The following is a 17,741-nucleotide window of genomic DNA, read 5'->3' on the forward strand; positions in this document are numbered from 1 at the left end:
AAACCTCCTTTAAATCTACCCTCTGATTGTGCATTACTGATTGCTTTTACTCGACCCAAAACCATAGATTAAACTGCAAACCGTGACCCAAAACCCGGATAGAATTCTCGTTTCTGCCCCAGTTCAGGTACTGTGAAGAGTTCCTACATTTCACCGCAGTTCCCGAGAGGGCAACCTGCGTTGCAATCCAGTTTCTCTGTGTAATAGGTGCGCTGATCAGCCTAGCCTTGTGCAGCTGAGGTTCTTTGCTCAATTGTTTCAGTTTGGTCTCTGATTTTTGCAGCCTGTGATCAGTGTATGTGTCTGTTTAAAAACCCCTTTTCTTTGTTGTAATTCTGCCTCAGTTGTATAAAAGAAACTGTATATGTTTTTGTGTGTTCGTTACGTCATTTACAGTTTTCCATTGCAAAAGTAGAATAGTCGTTATGTCATCCTTTGATTTAGATCTGTCGTAAGTGTTGATTTGCATTATGCTTTTACTTTGGCCTTTGGTCTGAATTTGTGACTTTCTAGTGTCAAAATGAGTATTTATTTCAAAATCATAAAGTGTCGTAATCGTCTCTACCTTTTGATTTTGAAAAGAAGCTTGTTCGTGTTTTTCACTTGAAAGCGAATTCAGATTTGTACAACAACTTTCTTTTTAGGCATCAATATTAAGAAAGTGAAAAACAAAACACATGCATGTGCATTTGCATATTGGCAGTCTGTTTGGCTTGATTTAGGAAAAGTGCATTTACAGTGTGCTCTTTGCTCTTTGCGAAAGGATTGTGTCTTTATTTTCCCTTAGTAGCTAGGATTTTCATTGCTGAAAAGAGATAAAAGCTTGTTTATCATCTTTAGATTGCATTTTAGGAATTACATATACATCTCGTGGTGATCCCAAAAGACAAACTTCATAAGAAAGATCAACCTAAAATAAATTCAATGAACTTAACAACGCTTTGTAACTTAATGCACAACATTTAGAGGTCTAGGCTAGAGATGTACTCCGGCGTCGTAAAGCCTGGTAACTGTTGTCCTCACTGATGGTTGGGTGATTCCTCCACTTTGAGACGATAAGTGCCAGTACGGACTTGTGCTCCCACCTACCGTCGAGTATATATTGGGAGACCCCTATAGGATTAAAACCTTTTATCCATAGGAAGCCGTGTTGGCCGCCCTACTGATCGCAATGCACCGAACACAGCATTCGGGAAGATTGACTGCCGTACCGTAAAAAGTATTTTGCAGTTTTGCGATTGGTTTGGTACTCCCTCTACCTAGACCTCCAGAGCAGTCCCTTTCGTTCCTTTTCAGACTCCTTAACGGAAAAGGTCCATTTGAGCACTTGTCACTTCAGGCTCATTAAAAATCGAATGAGACTAGAGTCATCTTTTGTTTTTTCTCGACTCTTAAAAACTGAAAAAACAAGTCGTGTCAAAGCGTGTTAAAATTTATTTTAAACGGAATATTCATACCCTTTTCCTACGTTGATCTTGGGTTGAGAAAATGGAGCCTACCAACCAAGGAATTCCCCTTAGTGAAAATCCTAGTCCCTTCTCCTCTTAGGGAGATGCTGGTGTGCCACATATGGCCACATTGTCGCTTCCAGGATTGACAACTGGCTTTCCAGTATGGCTCTTCTCAGCCAATGTCTTTCAGAACACCACTATTCCTGAACAATCAAATCAGCAATTAGATGAGTCCAGAGTTACCCACCAGCCTTCTACTTCCTCTAATTCTTCCTCTCCTCCTTCGTCTTCGCTTGAGGAACTGGTAAAACTAAAAGCCAAGTTCCTAAGGAGAAGAAAGAAAAGAAGAAGAAAGAGAAGAAGAAGAAGGAGCCAAAGGCGAATGGGGGAAATAAGTGTCGTCTAACGAAAATCCACACACAACACCGACCAGGCCTAAATCACCATGTGTCATTTGCAAAGGGGACCACTTTCACAGAGATTGTCCTTGCATCCCTCGGATACTAAGGGACTGGTCTCCTCGTTTGCACAATCTGGTGTCATCAACCTCTGGTGATCATGTTGAAAGCACACCGTCAACTAGTGAGGGTGAAGCCCCAGGACAAAAAGGGAAAGCTAGATTTCCTTATAAACTGTGCGAAGGCGATCATGCCCTCCACCGTTGTCCCTTCTTAGATGAAGCTAAAAGAGTTTTGGATGATTGTCCGGTTTCACCGTTACGACTTCCTCCTAAATATAAAAAACTCTTGCCAAGTTCGTCACTAGTTGAGAATCCAGCTGGCCCGCTCAGGTGGTCGGCTAAAGCGCCTATCATTGAAGATAAACCAACTGAATCCATACCAGACGAAAGTCAAAAGGTCGAGGTGGCAGTTGACCCAGTCTTGCCTTCAGAGGTTTTATCTTCGGATGATACAGTCACTGAAGAGAACAAGGATGACACCGTCTGAATTCTCTTCATCAACACAGACTCCGACGAACATGGGGGAAATCTACCCATTCCTTTACCACAGGAAGGAAGTTCATCAGAGCCATACCCGGCCGTCTACTCGGTCCCACCTCCAAGCAACCTAGTTGTCACCTTCGACTAGAATCAACTAGGCAGACCCCGCCTACCAGCAAGCGTACCATTCTGAATTATCGTTCAAATATATAGAATGGTCATGGCTGGTACCATCATAGATGAGGGGGCTTCTGTGAGTATCCTTTCCTCTATTGCTTGGAAAGCGCTTGGTTCACCATCACTGTCACCTGAGATGAGAAATCTGACAGGCTTTGATAAAGGAACCAGTCGACCTTTAGGGATCCTTCCCGATGTGCCCATAACATTGAGAAGGAAGACAGTTCGCATGAACGTCATGGTAGTTCAAGTACCCTTGGATTATAACCAACTCCTTGAACGAGACTATATTTATTGCATGGGAGCCATCGTCTCCTCACTCTTTAGAGTAATGTGTTTTCCGCACGAAGGAAGAGTGGTCAAGCTCGTGCACCAGCTTTCATTTCCCAGATCACGCATAGCAAATAGTCATATACCGTCCCTAAATGGTCTCTTCACGCAAGAAATGTCTGAACCCCCAGTTCGTCCTCCTGATGAGCGCGAGTAATTCGGAGGGATACGACTGAAACCCAGGGGGCATGCGTCCTAGTCTGCTTCGACCGGAAAACTTCGGGTATAGGGTAGGTTTCCGTGGGAGAATATGACTAGTCTGTACCCCGTCCGTTAGTGGAAGAGGGGTTATTCTAGAAAAAGATTCTCTTGTCAAAGTTATGTGAGTTGGCGGACGTCGTCGCTCACCCTTGTTTATCTCGGTAGACATCGCCGAAGAAGTGTTTTGTTTTCGCCACGAATAGAACAATCTTTGGGTGACCTGTAAGAGGTAGGCCTCTCCCGATAGAACAAATGTTTTGTCTGCAAATTGAGGGGTAACCTTGAAACCATATTTTATACCTAGGGGCATGCAAACCTTTTGGAGTGCAAGCAAAGAGTGATTATTTATCTGTTTTTTGGATTAGTCGTTTCCTAACCTGCATAAAGAAAGGATGTGGGGCAAAAATCTAAAAATTGCCATTTTTATATGAGACATTCTTATCATATGACTGGATTAATCGAGCAGTTTTAGCGCATAGTTCAAGCTCGTTAAAAAATAAACATAAGACATGAGCAAATGTTTCCACCCACATTTAAGCTCGTTAAAAAATGAACTATTCCCCGGTAAATAACCACCGTGAATGAAACATTTCAGCCATTAAAGCCTTGGTCATGTTTGCACCGTCACCTCCACTTTTCCATTGGCCGATCATTCACCTCCATTTGATTGTTTACCCATTTTGAGGAATAGCTGCGAAGAGTGATTTCATTAGCCATCCTTGTGACACTGTCGTGATTGGAAAATTCCGAACCTTACCTGGAATCAGCTGCTACCCATTTTATCACTCATTCCTCAAAAGACGAGTCTTCTTTAATCTCTTTTCAACTGACTCGTAAAATATGAAAAGATTTCCGAGTTTTGGCCTTCCAGCTCGTTAAAGCGACTGGAAGTGCTATCCCTCCTCTAGATTTTAATCTTTTTGGACCTGAGGGATTATTGCACAAAAAGATCGAGTTCTTATTTTGTTCGGCTTGTTAAAACGATTGAAAATCCATCCCTTCTGTATTGTTTTATACTTTTTCGGACTTTATGGATTAGATGACGAAAAAGGAATTTCAGAGTTACCTTTACGTACCTTTTCAGACTCTCTAAAAATGAAAAGGTCCTAGTTATCTTTGTCGTTAGACTCGTTAAAAAGACTAATAGCGACAAACTTGTCTTTAGACGAGAACGAGTTTCACCATCGCTAGGCTCGTTAAAACATAGCGATGGGTTTGCCTGAAGGGAAAATTATAGAATAAGCATATGTTATCCTCCTCAAGCTTGACAAAAGTAAAGAGGTACTGGTCAGCAATGATTGGGGAAAAATTGGGAAGAAAACTCAAAGAAACTTTATTGGTAGCAAGTCGCTCTTGAACATGACACTTCCACTCCGTGCCCGAGTCGGGTTGGGTTGTTTCATCCACTGGTCACATCACTATGGTCACGCCATACCATCCACATTTGGGGTGAATGCTACCAATTCATCACATGAGTGTCGCCGACATGTTTAAGAGAAGTCATCCAGAGAAGTCACCTGTGTCCCATCCACTACCATACATTATACTTCATTCTTTCATGACCGCCATCCTGAACCATAAATCATCAGATCATTTTCACCTCCAACAAAATCATTTGCTCCGTTCCGTGTCATTGATGTGGGATTCATTAAGGCCCTCCTTTGTTGGCTCACTTCTTGTCGACATCAGCTCATTATCCAAGAAGTTGATCTAGGAACACCCCATTCAGTACTTTGAAGCTTTCATGCCTCAATGGCAAGTTTCTCACTTCCGTCAACAGGTATACATCAACGACCTTCGACCGAAAGATTTTGCGTGGTGTTCGACGACAAGTCCTTTATTCACACCACGTGAATTGTACTGCAGTACCTTCAGGGTCATTATCATTATCGGTGATTCCTCTCACGCTTGTTAACAGTTTAAATCATTGACTGGTAATCAAACGATGTCTTTCCATGTTCGACTTCAGCACATCCCTCACATGGATCGACTTGTACACCGAGTGAAGATCAGACGAGATTGAAGACCCCGGATCTAGTTTCATCCATTCGGGCTGCGATATATATTCAGGAAAATAAAAACATTGAAATGTACAGCATTACAGAACAGATAATCATCCTACCAAAAGGATGATGGCTTTATCAGAATCATCAGTCTACCATCAGACGATTTTCTGTCCTATGTACATGAAAAATGAATTTATAAAGCTGAGCATGGGAATGCCCGCCTCAGCTAGATCATGAAAATAGTATGAAGATAATTTATTGTATTGTATCTTATTACAGGTCTCCTCCCAGCATTGAAAGAACTTCGGATCCTCCTAATAAAGCATTTCACCCGATAAATGTCCTCATACTTTAGGGGGCAACTGTTATAGACATTTTTGTGCGTTACAGCTCTAAGAATGAAATGTCCATAAACCAAGGGATCCTAAGTCCCTAAAAGTGTTGTTCGGACCCCTAAAGGAACAAGGTCAACAAATTATAGCTTCTCCCAGAAGTTCTCCACCAGAAACTGCTTAGAATCAGTCAAATCAGGATCATTTCAGGTGCTCCACTGACTAGCTGCGTTGCATAGCACCCAAATACACTAGCTAGGTGCGTTGCAACGTACCTAAATGCACTACCAGGGTGCGTTGAGTGGGAAATGACAAATGGCAGTGTCATTCCGCGAGGTGGAAAGACAATGGAAGCTTCCAGAATCTTCTCCAATGACACAGGCCTCACTGAGTTTGACCAAGGATGAGTAAGAGGCTCTTAGTCTCCAAGTGGAAGCAAGAACTGACAAAGAGAAGCCACTAATCAATTCATGAGCTGACTCATCCTCTTTGCATACATCTATATATGGATCCCTCATCCAAGAGATCCAGAGGCTGGAATATTGTACATTGCAGAGAATTGCTGTTGGTTTTGAGATAGATATCAGAGTATTGGGTGATTTATGCTTTTTTGTAGTTGAAGAGGGGCTTCTGTGCTGGGAGGTTGATGCTGGATCAGGAATCATCAGTTTTAACTCCTCCTGGATCTTCTTGTTATATCAATAAAACTATTTGAGTTTCTCCTACATGCTTGTGTATCATCGATGTTTTTTACATTTGTATGTTTAGCTTAACTCTGATCCTAAGCTATTTATGAATATAAATACATGTCTTTGTGTAGTTTTCTTCTTCTGTGATCTTACAGGAACTTGGTGAAGCTGGGCAAGTAAGGAAGCAGGTAGCTGGAAGCTGTCAAAGGAGAGAGAGATTGGATCAAAGGACTAACGCAAGACACATGTTGGTTTATCCTATTCCTCTTTGTTTATAGTTCATAAAGAAGAATACAAAAGTAGTTTTCTCTATTTGTTTCTAAGGTCACTGTCACACCTTAGTGGGATAGTGTCATTCTGAATAGAAACTTTTCCCGTTAACATCAAGTTCTTCATCCATTGCTTTGACCCAACATTCATCTTTGCATGCATCTTTTATATTTTGTGGTTGAGTGGAGGAGAGTAATGCCAAATAGCTTGAAGCTTCTGGAATTGTTCTTCTTGTTTGTACACTTGCTTCTTTCTGCCCCAAAATCTGAGATTCTGGATGATTCTTCTTAACGTACCGAGATGGAGTCTTCTCTTCTATTCTTATCTGTTCCTCTGGTGCTCCTTGAGGTTCTTCTTCTTCATTATTCTGTCTTTGAGGGTAGTCTTCATCTTCTTCAATATTTTCATGATTTACTTGCCTAGGAATGTATCCTTTTTCATCAACCACTACATCATTGCTGTCAACAATTTTTCCAAGTCTTTTATTTTAGCACTTATATGCTTTGCTGTGTGGAGAATAACCAAGAAGAATGCCTTCATCTGCTCTAGGTTCAATTTTGCCAAGTTTCTCATCAGTATTCTTAATATAACATTTTCTCCCAAATATTTTGAAGTGCTTTACTGAAGGAGTCTCACCATACCAGAGCTCATGAGGAGTTTGAGTGTTGTTCACTCGGACATTTGTTTTGTTGAGAATAACAACCGCAGCATATGCGGCTTCACCCCAGAAAATTGCGAGAGTTCCAGACTCATCCAGCATAGCATGAGCCATTTGTTGGACTGTTCTGTTCATCCTTTCCACCACTCCATTTTGCTGAGGAGTTCTAGCCGTAGAGAATTCACTTATTATCCCATGTTCTTCACAGAAATCGAAAAATTCATTTGAGGTAAACTCCCCACCTCTATCAGACCTGAGGCACTTAATTTTGTAACCCGATTCATTTTCAACCAAGGCTTTGAAGGATTTGAATTTCTCGAATGCTTCGTCTTTGTGCTTCATAAGTCCTAACCAAACAAACCTGGAGAAATCATCAATGAATAATATCAAGTATTCTTCTCCTCGAGGTGTCCTTTTCCTAAATTGACCACATACATCTGTATTGACTAGCTCAAGAGGCATGCTAGCTGATCCTTCCTTCTCTGGAAAGTTAGTTCTCGTTTTCTTTCCAAACTGACATGATTTGCATATGGTGTTGTCTGGAATTTTGATATCTGGAAGACCACGAACTGCCTGATATTTGCATGTTTTCCTTATTTGTGAAAAGCTTAGATGCCCCAACCTCCAGTTCCATAACCAGTGTTCATCATCCTTGCTCAAATAGCATTGTTGTTATCCTTCTTCAAATATGTATAGATTATTTGGAGTTCTTCTACCTTTGATCACTGTTTCACATATATCAAGATCATGAACACGACATCCGTTTGATCTAAATATCACCTTGGTTCCTTGATCACGCATATGGCTGACACTTAGAAGATTATGCTTCAATCCATCAACATACAAAACATTTCCAGCTTTGACCTTTTCTTTTAACTGAGCAGTGCCTTTTCCTTTTATAGCTGCAGGAGTATCATTTCCAAAAGAAACTTAGTGCCTTTTCCTTTTATAGCTGCAGGAGTATCATTTCCAAAAGAAACTTTCTTTCCATTTTCTAAAGCAGAGTATGTTTCAAGTTTTTCTTTATCACCTGTCATATGTTTCGAACATCCACTATCAATGTACCATAGGTTTTCCCGTCCTTCTGCATAAAATGCTATCCCACATCTTTCTGTTTGTGGTTCCTTTATTCTCCATGTTCTGGTGCTTGAGGCTTGTTCCTTTGTCTGCTGAAACCTGCTCCTGCATTCAGAATCTTCATGACCAAATTTATTGCAAATAGAACATTCAACTTCATTTTCAAGAGCTGAAAAGTTGTTATAGGTCCTTTTTGTAATCCCGGTCATACTTCTTTGTTTTTGAGCTTCTCTAGTCATGATTGTTTTATATGCAACACAATGAGCTGCTTTGTGACCGAAGTTATGGTAAGAGAAACATTTCCCATTGAAGAAACTTCTGCGATTTTCAAATCTACCGGCCAAATGATTGTAATTTCTATTGTCATCCATTCTTGAAGCAAATTGAGAAGATTTTACCTGTGGCTGGTTGTAGCTTTTGTTCATCCTTAAGACAGATTGCCCCTGGTTTACTTGATAGTCTTTGTTCGTTCTTGATGTAATTCGTCCCTGCTTTACTTGGTGATCTCCATTGTGCTTTTGCTCATTCCTTCTTGCTGCATCAAGATAACTCTTTGAGGTGGATGCTTGAGATGTTTCTCCATTATACCCCAGACCTGTCTTGTTTAGCGGAGAACGCTGTACATTGATCATCTAATCCAGAGTTTCAGATCCTTTGACAAACTTAAGATGAATAGCCTTTGTTTTCTCAATTTCTTTTCTAAGGTCAACAATTTCACCTTCTAACTTTTCAGGATATTTTTCTTTTTCATCAATTTGAAATTGTAGAGTATCAATGATCATATTCTTTTCTTCTATACATGTCTTAAGTCTAGAAATCTCTTCATAAAAACTATCCACATATATAGCATCCATGTAATCATCATCTTCAAATGCCATTAAAAGTTTATAGTCATTACCTCGTTCACCTTCATCACTATTTGATAGACCATCACTGTTTTCATGAGTGTAGTATCTTTTCTTATTTGCATTCTGTATCTTCTTCCATCTAGCAGGTTCCTTTCCTTTGTCAATCTTATCCTTATGAGGACATTTGGCAGCATAATTACCTACTCCTCCACAAGCAAAACATTTAAAAGGTAGCTTACCTCTGAACCTTCCAGTACCCCGTTGAAGATTTCTGACAAAATTTGATTCTTCTTCTTCTTCTAGCACGTGACTTGATTCATAGTAGTCTCCTTTGCCTGAAGCCTTAAAAGCAGCTTCTTTCCTGTTTGATGGACCTCCTTTTCTCATTTCATAAGCAGTTAGAATTCCGTGTGGCTGAGACATAGTAAGAGTTCGTAGATTTTCCTTTTCTTCTATTGCAGATACTTTATATTCAAACTTGGGGGACAATGATCTTAGGACTTTTTCAACCACAACAACCTCTTTTATTTCTTCAGCCAAGTTTTTCATACAATTAACAATCTCGTCTACCTGAAGGAAATAGTTAGCCACACATTCATCATTATACATTCTGAGATTCTCATACTGAATCCTGAGGGTTTGAAGTTTTTCACGTTTTACCTGTTCATCTCCTTCGTAGCTCAAAACAATCTTGTCCCATATTTCTTTTGCGGATTTATATTGCATAACCTTCACGAATTCAGATTGAGATAAACATCCTAGAAGAGTATTAACCGCCTTTGCATTTGTTTCATATTTCTTCTTCTCAGCTGAATCTGTAGGAGTAGCTGATGGAAAAGTATATCCTGTTTCTATAATCTCCCATACTTCTGTACCCAAAGATTGAAGATAGGCAGTAACTCTTACCTTCCAATATACGAAGTTTGTCCCATCAAAAATTGGTGGCCTGATTGATGCTTCCCTCTCGTAGTTGTTCATGATGTTAGATCTTCCTTCAAGCGATCAAGCTTCTTCAGAAGGACCTGCTCTGACACCAATTGTTGGAAATAATACTGAGAGGGGGGGGGGTGAATCAATATTATCAAATTCTTTTCAATATATCTTCCTTATTTATACTTTGAATAATTCTTCAAATATTGATCATTACTTTGTATGTCAGTATCATAAAATAATGAGCAGGAACAAGAAAAGAAAATAGTCACACAAAAGAACACCAGATATAAGGTGGAAACCTAATGTGGGTGAAAACCACCTGCTGCAATATGTCTCTATCTTCTTTTAGTAAGAAACTCCTTTTACAATGATTTTGTACTGGTGTAGTCCTTTACGAGTACGCAGGCTACAACCTGCAGAGAGCTACAACTCTCTCTCTCGTTCTCCAGTCTCTCCTGGAAGGGAGCTACAACTCCCTACTTCTTTTCTTTCAAGGACCACTTTTCATTATTTTTCAGACTGGATCCATGAACATCAACCAATCATCAAGTATATATGCATCAAACAATCTCCTTTCCTAATTAGCACTGAATCAAGTAAACACTTCTCTGACAGTTGTACCCAGAACACAGTAACGGTAAGCACACACCAAATTCTGAACCCAGAATACTGCAGCAATAGACAGAGGCAGCTAGATCATAATTTAAAGATATATGCTACTTCAACAACCTGAAACCTGCGTGCAGATCTATAAAGGATAATTCCTTCTTTCAAATATTTAGACACTAATTAACCCAGATTGTCATATTTATAGATCAAGCATGCGCCTCATATAACAGATCAAAATCATGCAAAGATACTATTATTCAAGCATAAATATTATGACCCATCAAAAGAACTTATCCTTCTTTATGCGCTAAGGTTCCTCCTTCATTCAGATCCAGATCTGCACCATAACCCAATCACAAATATTTCAGATCTAGCACTTATTAAATATTCAATTCATTCGATGATACTTTGCCAAATGATCTCCTTCCTCTTTTATAGTCTTAGGCCTTCCACAATACCACGGTCCAAAACCATAATAACACAATACCACGGACCCAATACTTGGGATCAACACTTTTGGATGCAATACCACAAACCAAAACCATAGGATCAAAAACTGTCGGACTAATACCATGAACCAACCATGAAAGTGCGTGAGATCAACAGTTTTAGATGCAATACCACGGACCAAAACCATAGGATAAAAAACTGTCGGACTAATACCATGAGCCAACCATGAAAGTGCGTGAAATTTTCTCTTCATGAAAGGAACTTTTCTCTATATGAAAGTGCGTTAACTTTTTCTCTACCAGAAATAAACTTTTTTCTGCATAAAAGTGCGTGAAATTTTCTCTACATGAAATAAACTTTTCTCTGCATAAAAGTGCGTGAACTTTTCTCTACATGAAATAAACTTTTCTCTGCATAAAAGTGCGTGAACTTTTCTCTACATGAAATAAACTTTTCTCTGCATAAAATTGCGTGAACTTTTCTCTACATGAAATAAACTTTTCTCTGCATATAAGTGCGTGAACTTTTCTCTACGTGAAGGAAACTTTTATCTTCATGAAAGAAACTTTTATCTTCATGAAAGTGCGTGAATTTTGCTGCACTATAATTTATCATATGAGATGAGTGGGTTGCCATCAAGTACAACATATGTATCATAATGCCAACATATTTTCCATCATTCTCTTATCAAAATGATAGTCCTCCATCACTTAGATCAACTAGGCATTACTTGGGAGGCCTTCATAGCTAATGAGATATTCAATGAACCACCTACTCAGCTAGCTCCCCACATTCCTCCATCATCCTCTGCTCATCCATCTACTTCTTCTCATCCACCACAACCTTCTTATCACTCACCTTCAACAGGCCATTCTTCACCAGACACCTCCACACCATCTACATCACCATTTCATGTAGCCATTCATTCATCCACTAGAGTTGATGATAGTGATGAGTGACATGATGAGCATAATGACAGTGAGGGACATGATGCAAACAGTGAGCATGGTCATACTAGTAAACCATAGAGTAGCAGTTTGCAAGCATTTGCTTTCACCTGTCAGAGGGGAAAGAGGAAAGTGTTTACCCCACAAAATTTGGGAGGGGTCTTGCCTTCGTCATCATCATTAGAGGTTAAAGCAAAGGAGAAAATGGTAGAGGAAGCACAGATCAAACAACAGAATGAAGAACATGAAATTGATAAGGCGTTTCTCCTTGTTGACACTAGTGATGAGGAGGAAAACAAATCTTCTCAAGCTGCATTGAGAACAAAGGATGCCAAAATCAGGGACCTTGAGGTTAATTTAAAAAATCCCAATATGTTATCTCCTTCTATGAGCAAGAGAACAAGTGGCTAGAAGTTAAGTATGAGTTGATGCAAATCAAGTACATCAAGGCAAAGAGGGAAGCTGAGAAAGCCAAATTTCAGCTTGATGAGGCTTATGGAGACCATGGAGAGCCAGATGATGAATAGGGACAAAGAAAAAGGCCAGGAACAGGAGGATTGAAAAATTCCTTAGAGCTTGAAAGACAAATTTAGTAGGCAGAATTGGAGTTGCTCACTTTAAATGAGCAATTGGTCAAGGACATAATTGAAAACAGAGAGTCTTGGCATGAGAAAGTGAACACACAATTGGACACCCTCTTGGAAAAATAAAATAGAGATGTTGAGTTGCAAAGGAAGATGGCCAAGTATTATGCAAGGAGAAACCAAGTGGCAAGGAGCAAGCTCAAAAGAGCTCACGAGAAAATTGAAAAATTGACCAAGCAAGATGAGAGGAGGAGACTTGACATGCTTGTTGAGGCATCCCTACATGCCTCTAATCTTTGATCAGCTATAAAAACACTTTTTGGGTAGTTTGACCATTTTGGGGCGTGAAGTTACTTGCTGAGATTTTCAAATGATTTTTAGCACAGTGATGGAGGTCAAACGCTAGTAACATGGGCACTGCACTATTTTTTGGGGCATCTAATGAGGTAAAGGTCAGCATTTTGGGGTTTCTAGTGATGAGTACATACACCATGTACTTTTTCTAAGGATTTGGAGGAGAACTGGTTGGTTAAAAAGGCAAAAAACCCTTAAAAAATGACCTTTCTGCCCTCTTTTTGGCTTGGGCACTGCGCGCTGAGAAGTGTTGGGAGAATTGCTTTTTGATTGGGCACATGACATCCAAATTCCAAAATTCTTGTTGTTCTGGAGATTAGATAGTTAGAGCTTTCCAACAAGTTGTTGTGGGACCAATTTGGACATGGGGTAGGCCTCCAAAAGTGTAGCTGAAGTTGAAGGGTGCATCTAGCATTGGCATTGTGCACCTAGCACTGGTGCTGCACGTTTGACAAATTGTCCAGTTTTTCACTATTTTGTCCGAGTTTTCACTTTCACCTCGGAAAATCATGATTTTATCCTTATAATTGATTATTTGAATGTAATTATGATGCTTCTATATCTTACTAGTGTAGATTCATCAGGTAAAACAAGTTCATGAGGTGTAATGTTTCATTTTGTTTGGGTTAGGGACGAGTCACTTTGACCACCCTATTTTCTTGTTTGCAGTTCAGATATTGTTAGAAACAACTCATATTCTCATGGATTCGTCCCCTTGATCTTAGGATGAGTCATTTAGGGTCTATATGATGCTTTTCCTTAATCATTGTATGGTCTGGACTCAGTTGGATGCTTATGCTTTGAGTAGACATCATTTTGTATCAGTTTCAACAGGAGATTAATGAAAAGTTGCAGCTATTTCTTTTGGATCCAATTTCTATGATGTTTAGCTCAGTTTTTCCTATTGTGATCATATGTTATAATGTTTTGTGTACTTCAACAATCATTTCATTTCTTTTAAGTGGATGTTTTCAAGTTGATAGGTAGAACCCATAACCTTTATGCTCTATTTTGGGGAAATATTCACAGTGTATGTTTTCTTTAGTTTAGTAAGAATCTATGTTTCTTACATGATCTTTCTAGCTCCTCACCTATCTTTAATCACCTCACCCACCAAACCCTAGATTGTTGAGCCTTGTGCCTACCTTGCCCCATCAAACACTCTACAATGTTTACCTAATTTCCTTGCCCTAACTGTTTGGCTCCTCCTGATCTAGAAAAACCCTTCAAAATCAAAATAAAACCTTGTGGTACTATACCTAGCCTATTATCAGTTTCTAGATCCATTCAATTTGGCTAAGATCCTTACGAAGAGATCCATTTCTTCGCCTATTAGGGCTAGATACTTGGCTAAGCATGGTTTGTGGTTACCTTGGCATTGCCTTCCTTCAGCCTGAGGTTCAATCCAAGTGCTAACACAACCTTGTTGCAAGGGGCACTATTCTATTTAAGAGGGAGAATTTCAAGCCAATTCCTATTCATGATGTGTTACATGTGCTAGGTTTTGGGATGAACTTGATATCTGTATCTATCCTTCAGGATAAAGGGTATGTTGTCTTGTTTAGATAGGCAAAGGTTTTATTGAAGCATAAAGATTGTAGGTCACATATAGAAATAGGAGTTAGGAGCGAATGGTTGTATACAATGCAGACAGATACTTCTACATCAACTGTTAGCAGTAGAAATCTGAGAGGTTAGTGGGATCTATAGCTTCATGAGATAGTGAAACGTGTTCTAGAGGTGAACATGGAACACGATGACATTTTCATATGATATGTGTTGGGGAAGTTTCCAAAGGTAACCTTTTCAAGGAGTGATAACAAATTGCAAGGGGTACTTGACTTAGTGCATTTAAATCTATGTAGGTCGATCTCTACGAAATATCCCAGGGGTAAGAGTACATTGTGACTTTATCGATGAGTTCTACATTAAGAGCTAGATCTACTTCTTGAAGACCAAAGATGAGGTCTTCAGTCACTTTTAGGAATTTAAGGCTCTAATAAAGAATGTGATAGGTAGGAAGATATAGTAGTTTTGTTCAAACAATAGAAATTAGAACACCAGTAAATAATTCTAGGAGTTTTGTACCATGGTAGGAATCATGAGAGAGTGGACAGTTCCTCATAACCCACAACAAAATGGGGTTATTGAGATGGAGAATAAATCTATGTTAGAGGTACCAATAGAGTTGATGTATGAGTAGGATATCCTACTCATTTTATTGGAAGAGGCATGTAGCACAAATGTCTATATATAGAATATGGTCCCACATAGAGCACTTGGAAAGATGACACTTGAGGAAAAATTCATGGGAAGAAGCAAAATGTTAGTCATTTTAGAATATTTTCCATCCTAGCATATTGTCATATTCCAGGAGACATGCGTTCGAAGTTAGATGAGGCTACAAAGAAACATTATTTCATTGGTTACATAAAAACCTCAAATGCTTATCACATATTTATTCCAGGGAACAGGAAGATCATTGTTAGGAGATATGTCATGTTCATGGAGGATAAGGCATACAAGAGGTCCAAAGATTTTCCAAAAACTGACCATCACATTTAGTAGTGATAAGTCCCATCAATAGTTATATCTTGAATATCATCGTGCCTTCCTCTAGCCTTAAATCTATCCTTTTTTCACATTAATTCAAATTTTTGGTTTTAATATGCTTAGTAAGAAGAGTAAAATGATTTTTTCATATCATGTGGCCTAATGTGGTTTAATTTTTGGAAAAATAAATTTTTTTGAGGCATTTTCTATGCAGGGGCTTGATGGAGACAACCAACATAGAATCTAGGGTGTTTTTCCACCTTTTTAACTCCCTAACTTAGATTGGGATCACAACATCCTCTCTGACTAGTTCAAATTCATCAATGACCTAGTAATTCCTAGTACAAGTGAAGCTCAAGTGGGACAAGATCCAACATTTCTATGATCAAGGAGGGAATCACTCCTATTTTCAAGGAAGATGTTATCATCTACCCCTTTGCATAAATGCAAAATATGAAAATCTCATTAGGAGGAGTATTTTGTATAAATAAACATTTGTAGCATTCATCTTTGTACATAAATGAGGAGGCATAATTTCTTCCTACAAAGTTGCTTCTAGGAGACTAATGGGGACCATTATATTTGTCCTTTTTGTATGTCATACATTCCTTTTCCATATGCCAAAAATTTGCACGTGAATAATAATAACCAAAAATATACTTTGGTACCTGGAGGATGGAGCTTGCCTTGATGAAGTTCTAAAATCATTTTTCCTTAAGATCATTTTTCCTTATTATCTCTTACATCCTTGGCACTTTCTACATACCTTCTTGAAGTAAGGTTTCCATTAAGGTTATCTTTATTAATATTCTTTCTTTTGCTGGAACTAGGGGCATGAACATCTCTTTGAAGCTTCTCAACATCTTTTTTGCTTGATGCATTAGACTTTTCATCATTTTTAATTTAGGGTTCATCAACATATCCAAGAACTGATTTATCAAGGGGGGATCTTTGATCACTTAGGATGTCATCTAAGATTTGAGATATCTTTTGAATCTTGTTCAACTGGTCAACTTCTTTTCTTAGGATATCAATTTCTTCTTTCATCTTCTCATAGTATTCATCGTTCTTTGCTAGATGGTTCTCCATCTCTTCTTTCATCCTTGTTGCTTCACGTGTTTGGGCCTTGATAAAGGAGACATCTGATTTCAATATTAATATTTCTTCATATTTTTACTCAAGTTGGTATGACAATTAATTTCTTTTCTTTTCTACTTTACATACTTTTCTTTCTAGGAGAGCCAAAACTTGCATCACCTTTCCAGCTCATTATGTTTGTCTCTTTGTTTCTTCAACCTAAAATTTAAGGGAGGAGACCTCTTCCTTGTATTGACCATTTTTTTCTTTAAGTTTGGTCAATTCCTATTGTCTTTGTTGAACATGGTTTGACAAAATATCTTCCCCTTTCTTTTCTTTATCCAACTGATTTATCATGGATATGACTTCTTCATGATGCCTTTTCTTGTTTTGATGCAACTCCTCTGTAAGCTTGGTGAGCTCCTCATCTCTTTATTGTACTTAAAGCTTGAAAAGTTCAAGTTCCTTCATTGTATTTTCAAGGTCATGGTTAGCATCTTGTGCTTGCTTCTTTAGCTCCTCATTTCCCTTTTTCAATCTGCTTATCTCTTCTAGGGTAGCTACAACTTTTTCCTTAAAATATTTTTCAACCTATACTTCAAGAATTTCTTCATCATCATATCCCTTTATACAACTCGTCCCTTCATTTTTTATTTCATTTTTTTTCTTTGGTTCATCTTGATGCTCCTTGTCATTCTCTTTCGTATCAGAGCTTATGAATAATAATCCTTTAGAGTGAAGATATTGAATTTTTTCCCAAAGCTCTTTTCTTAATGAACATTTCTCCACTTTGAGCTTTATAGTATTTAGTAGCCCACTCAAGATTTCTTTTATTTCTATCTCATCTTGTTCCTTCGAATCTTCTTCTTCCATTGTGCTTCAAGTAACCATTGATTCCCAGACTTCAAAACCTTAAGACATTAATAAATTCTTCATTCTTTCCTTCCATATTTCAAAATTTCCAATGAACAATGCATATTTCACAATTTAATCATCAACAGAGGAGGTGACACTTTCAAAGGGTTTGCAAGCCTTCTTCCTTGACTTTTCCATTTGTGTTATAAGGATCTACCTTCCAGTTGTAAGGTTGATACTGAAGGTACTTACACTGTTACCAATTATTATAAATACTAACAGGGGTGGTGAATCAATATTTTTTTACAATTATTACTTTTCTGCTAGCTAAGATCTCTTAGGTAGAACAAAAAAAGTATGAAAACATGGACCTCACGAGGCTCCAAACCTATCTTTAAAA

The sequence above is a fragment of the Pinus tabuliformis genome, chromosome 4_2 (genome assembly GCF_031772625.1).
Source record: "Pinus tabuliformis cultivar Carrire ecotype Pingquan chromosome 4_2, CPIR1, whole genome shotgun sequence".
Lineage (NCBI taxonomy): Eukaryota > Viridiplantae > Streptophyta > Pinopsida > Pinales > Pinaceae > Pinus > Pinus tabuliformis.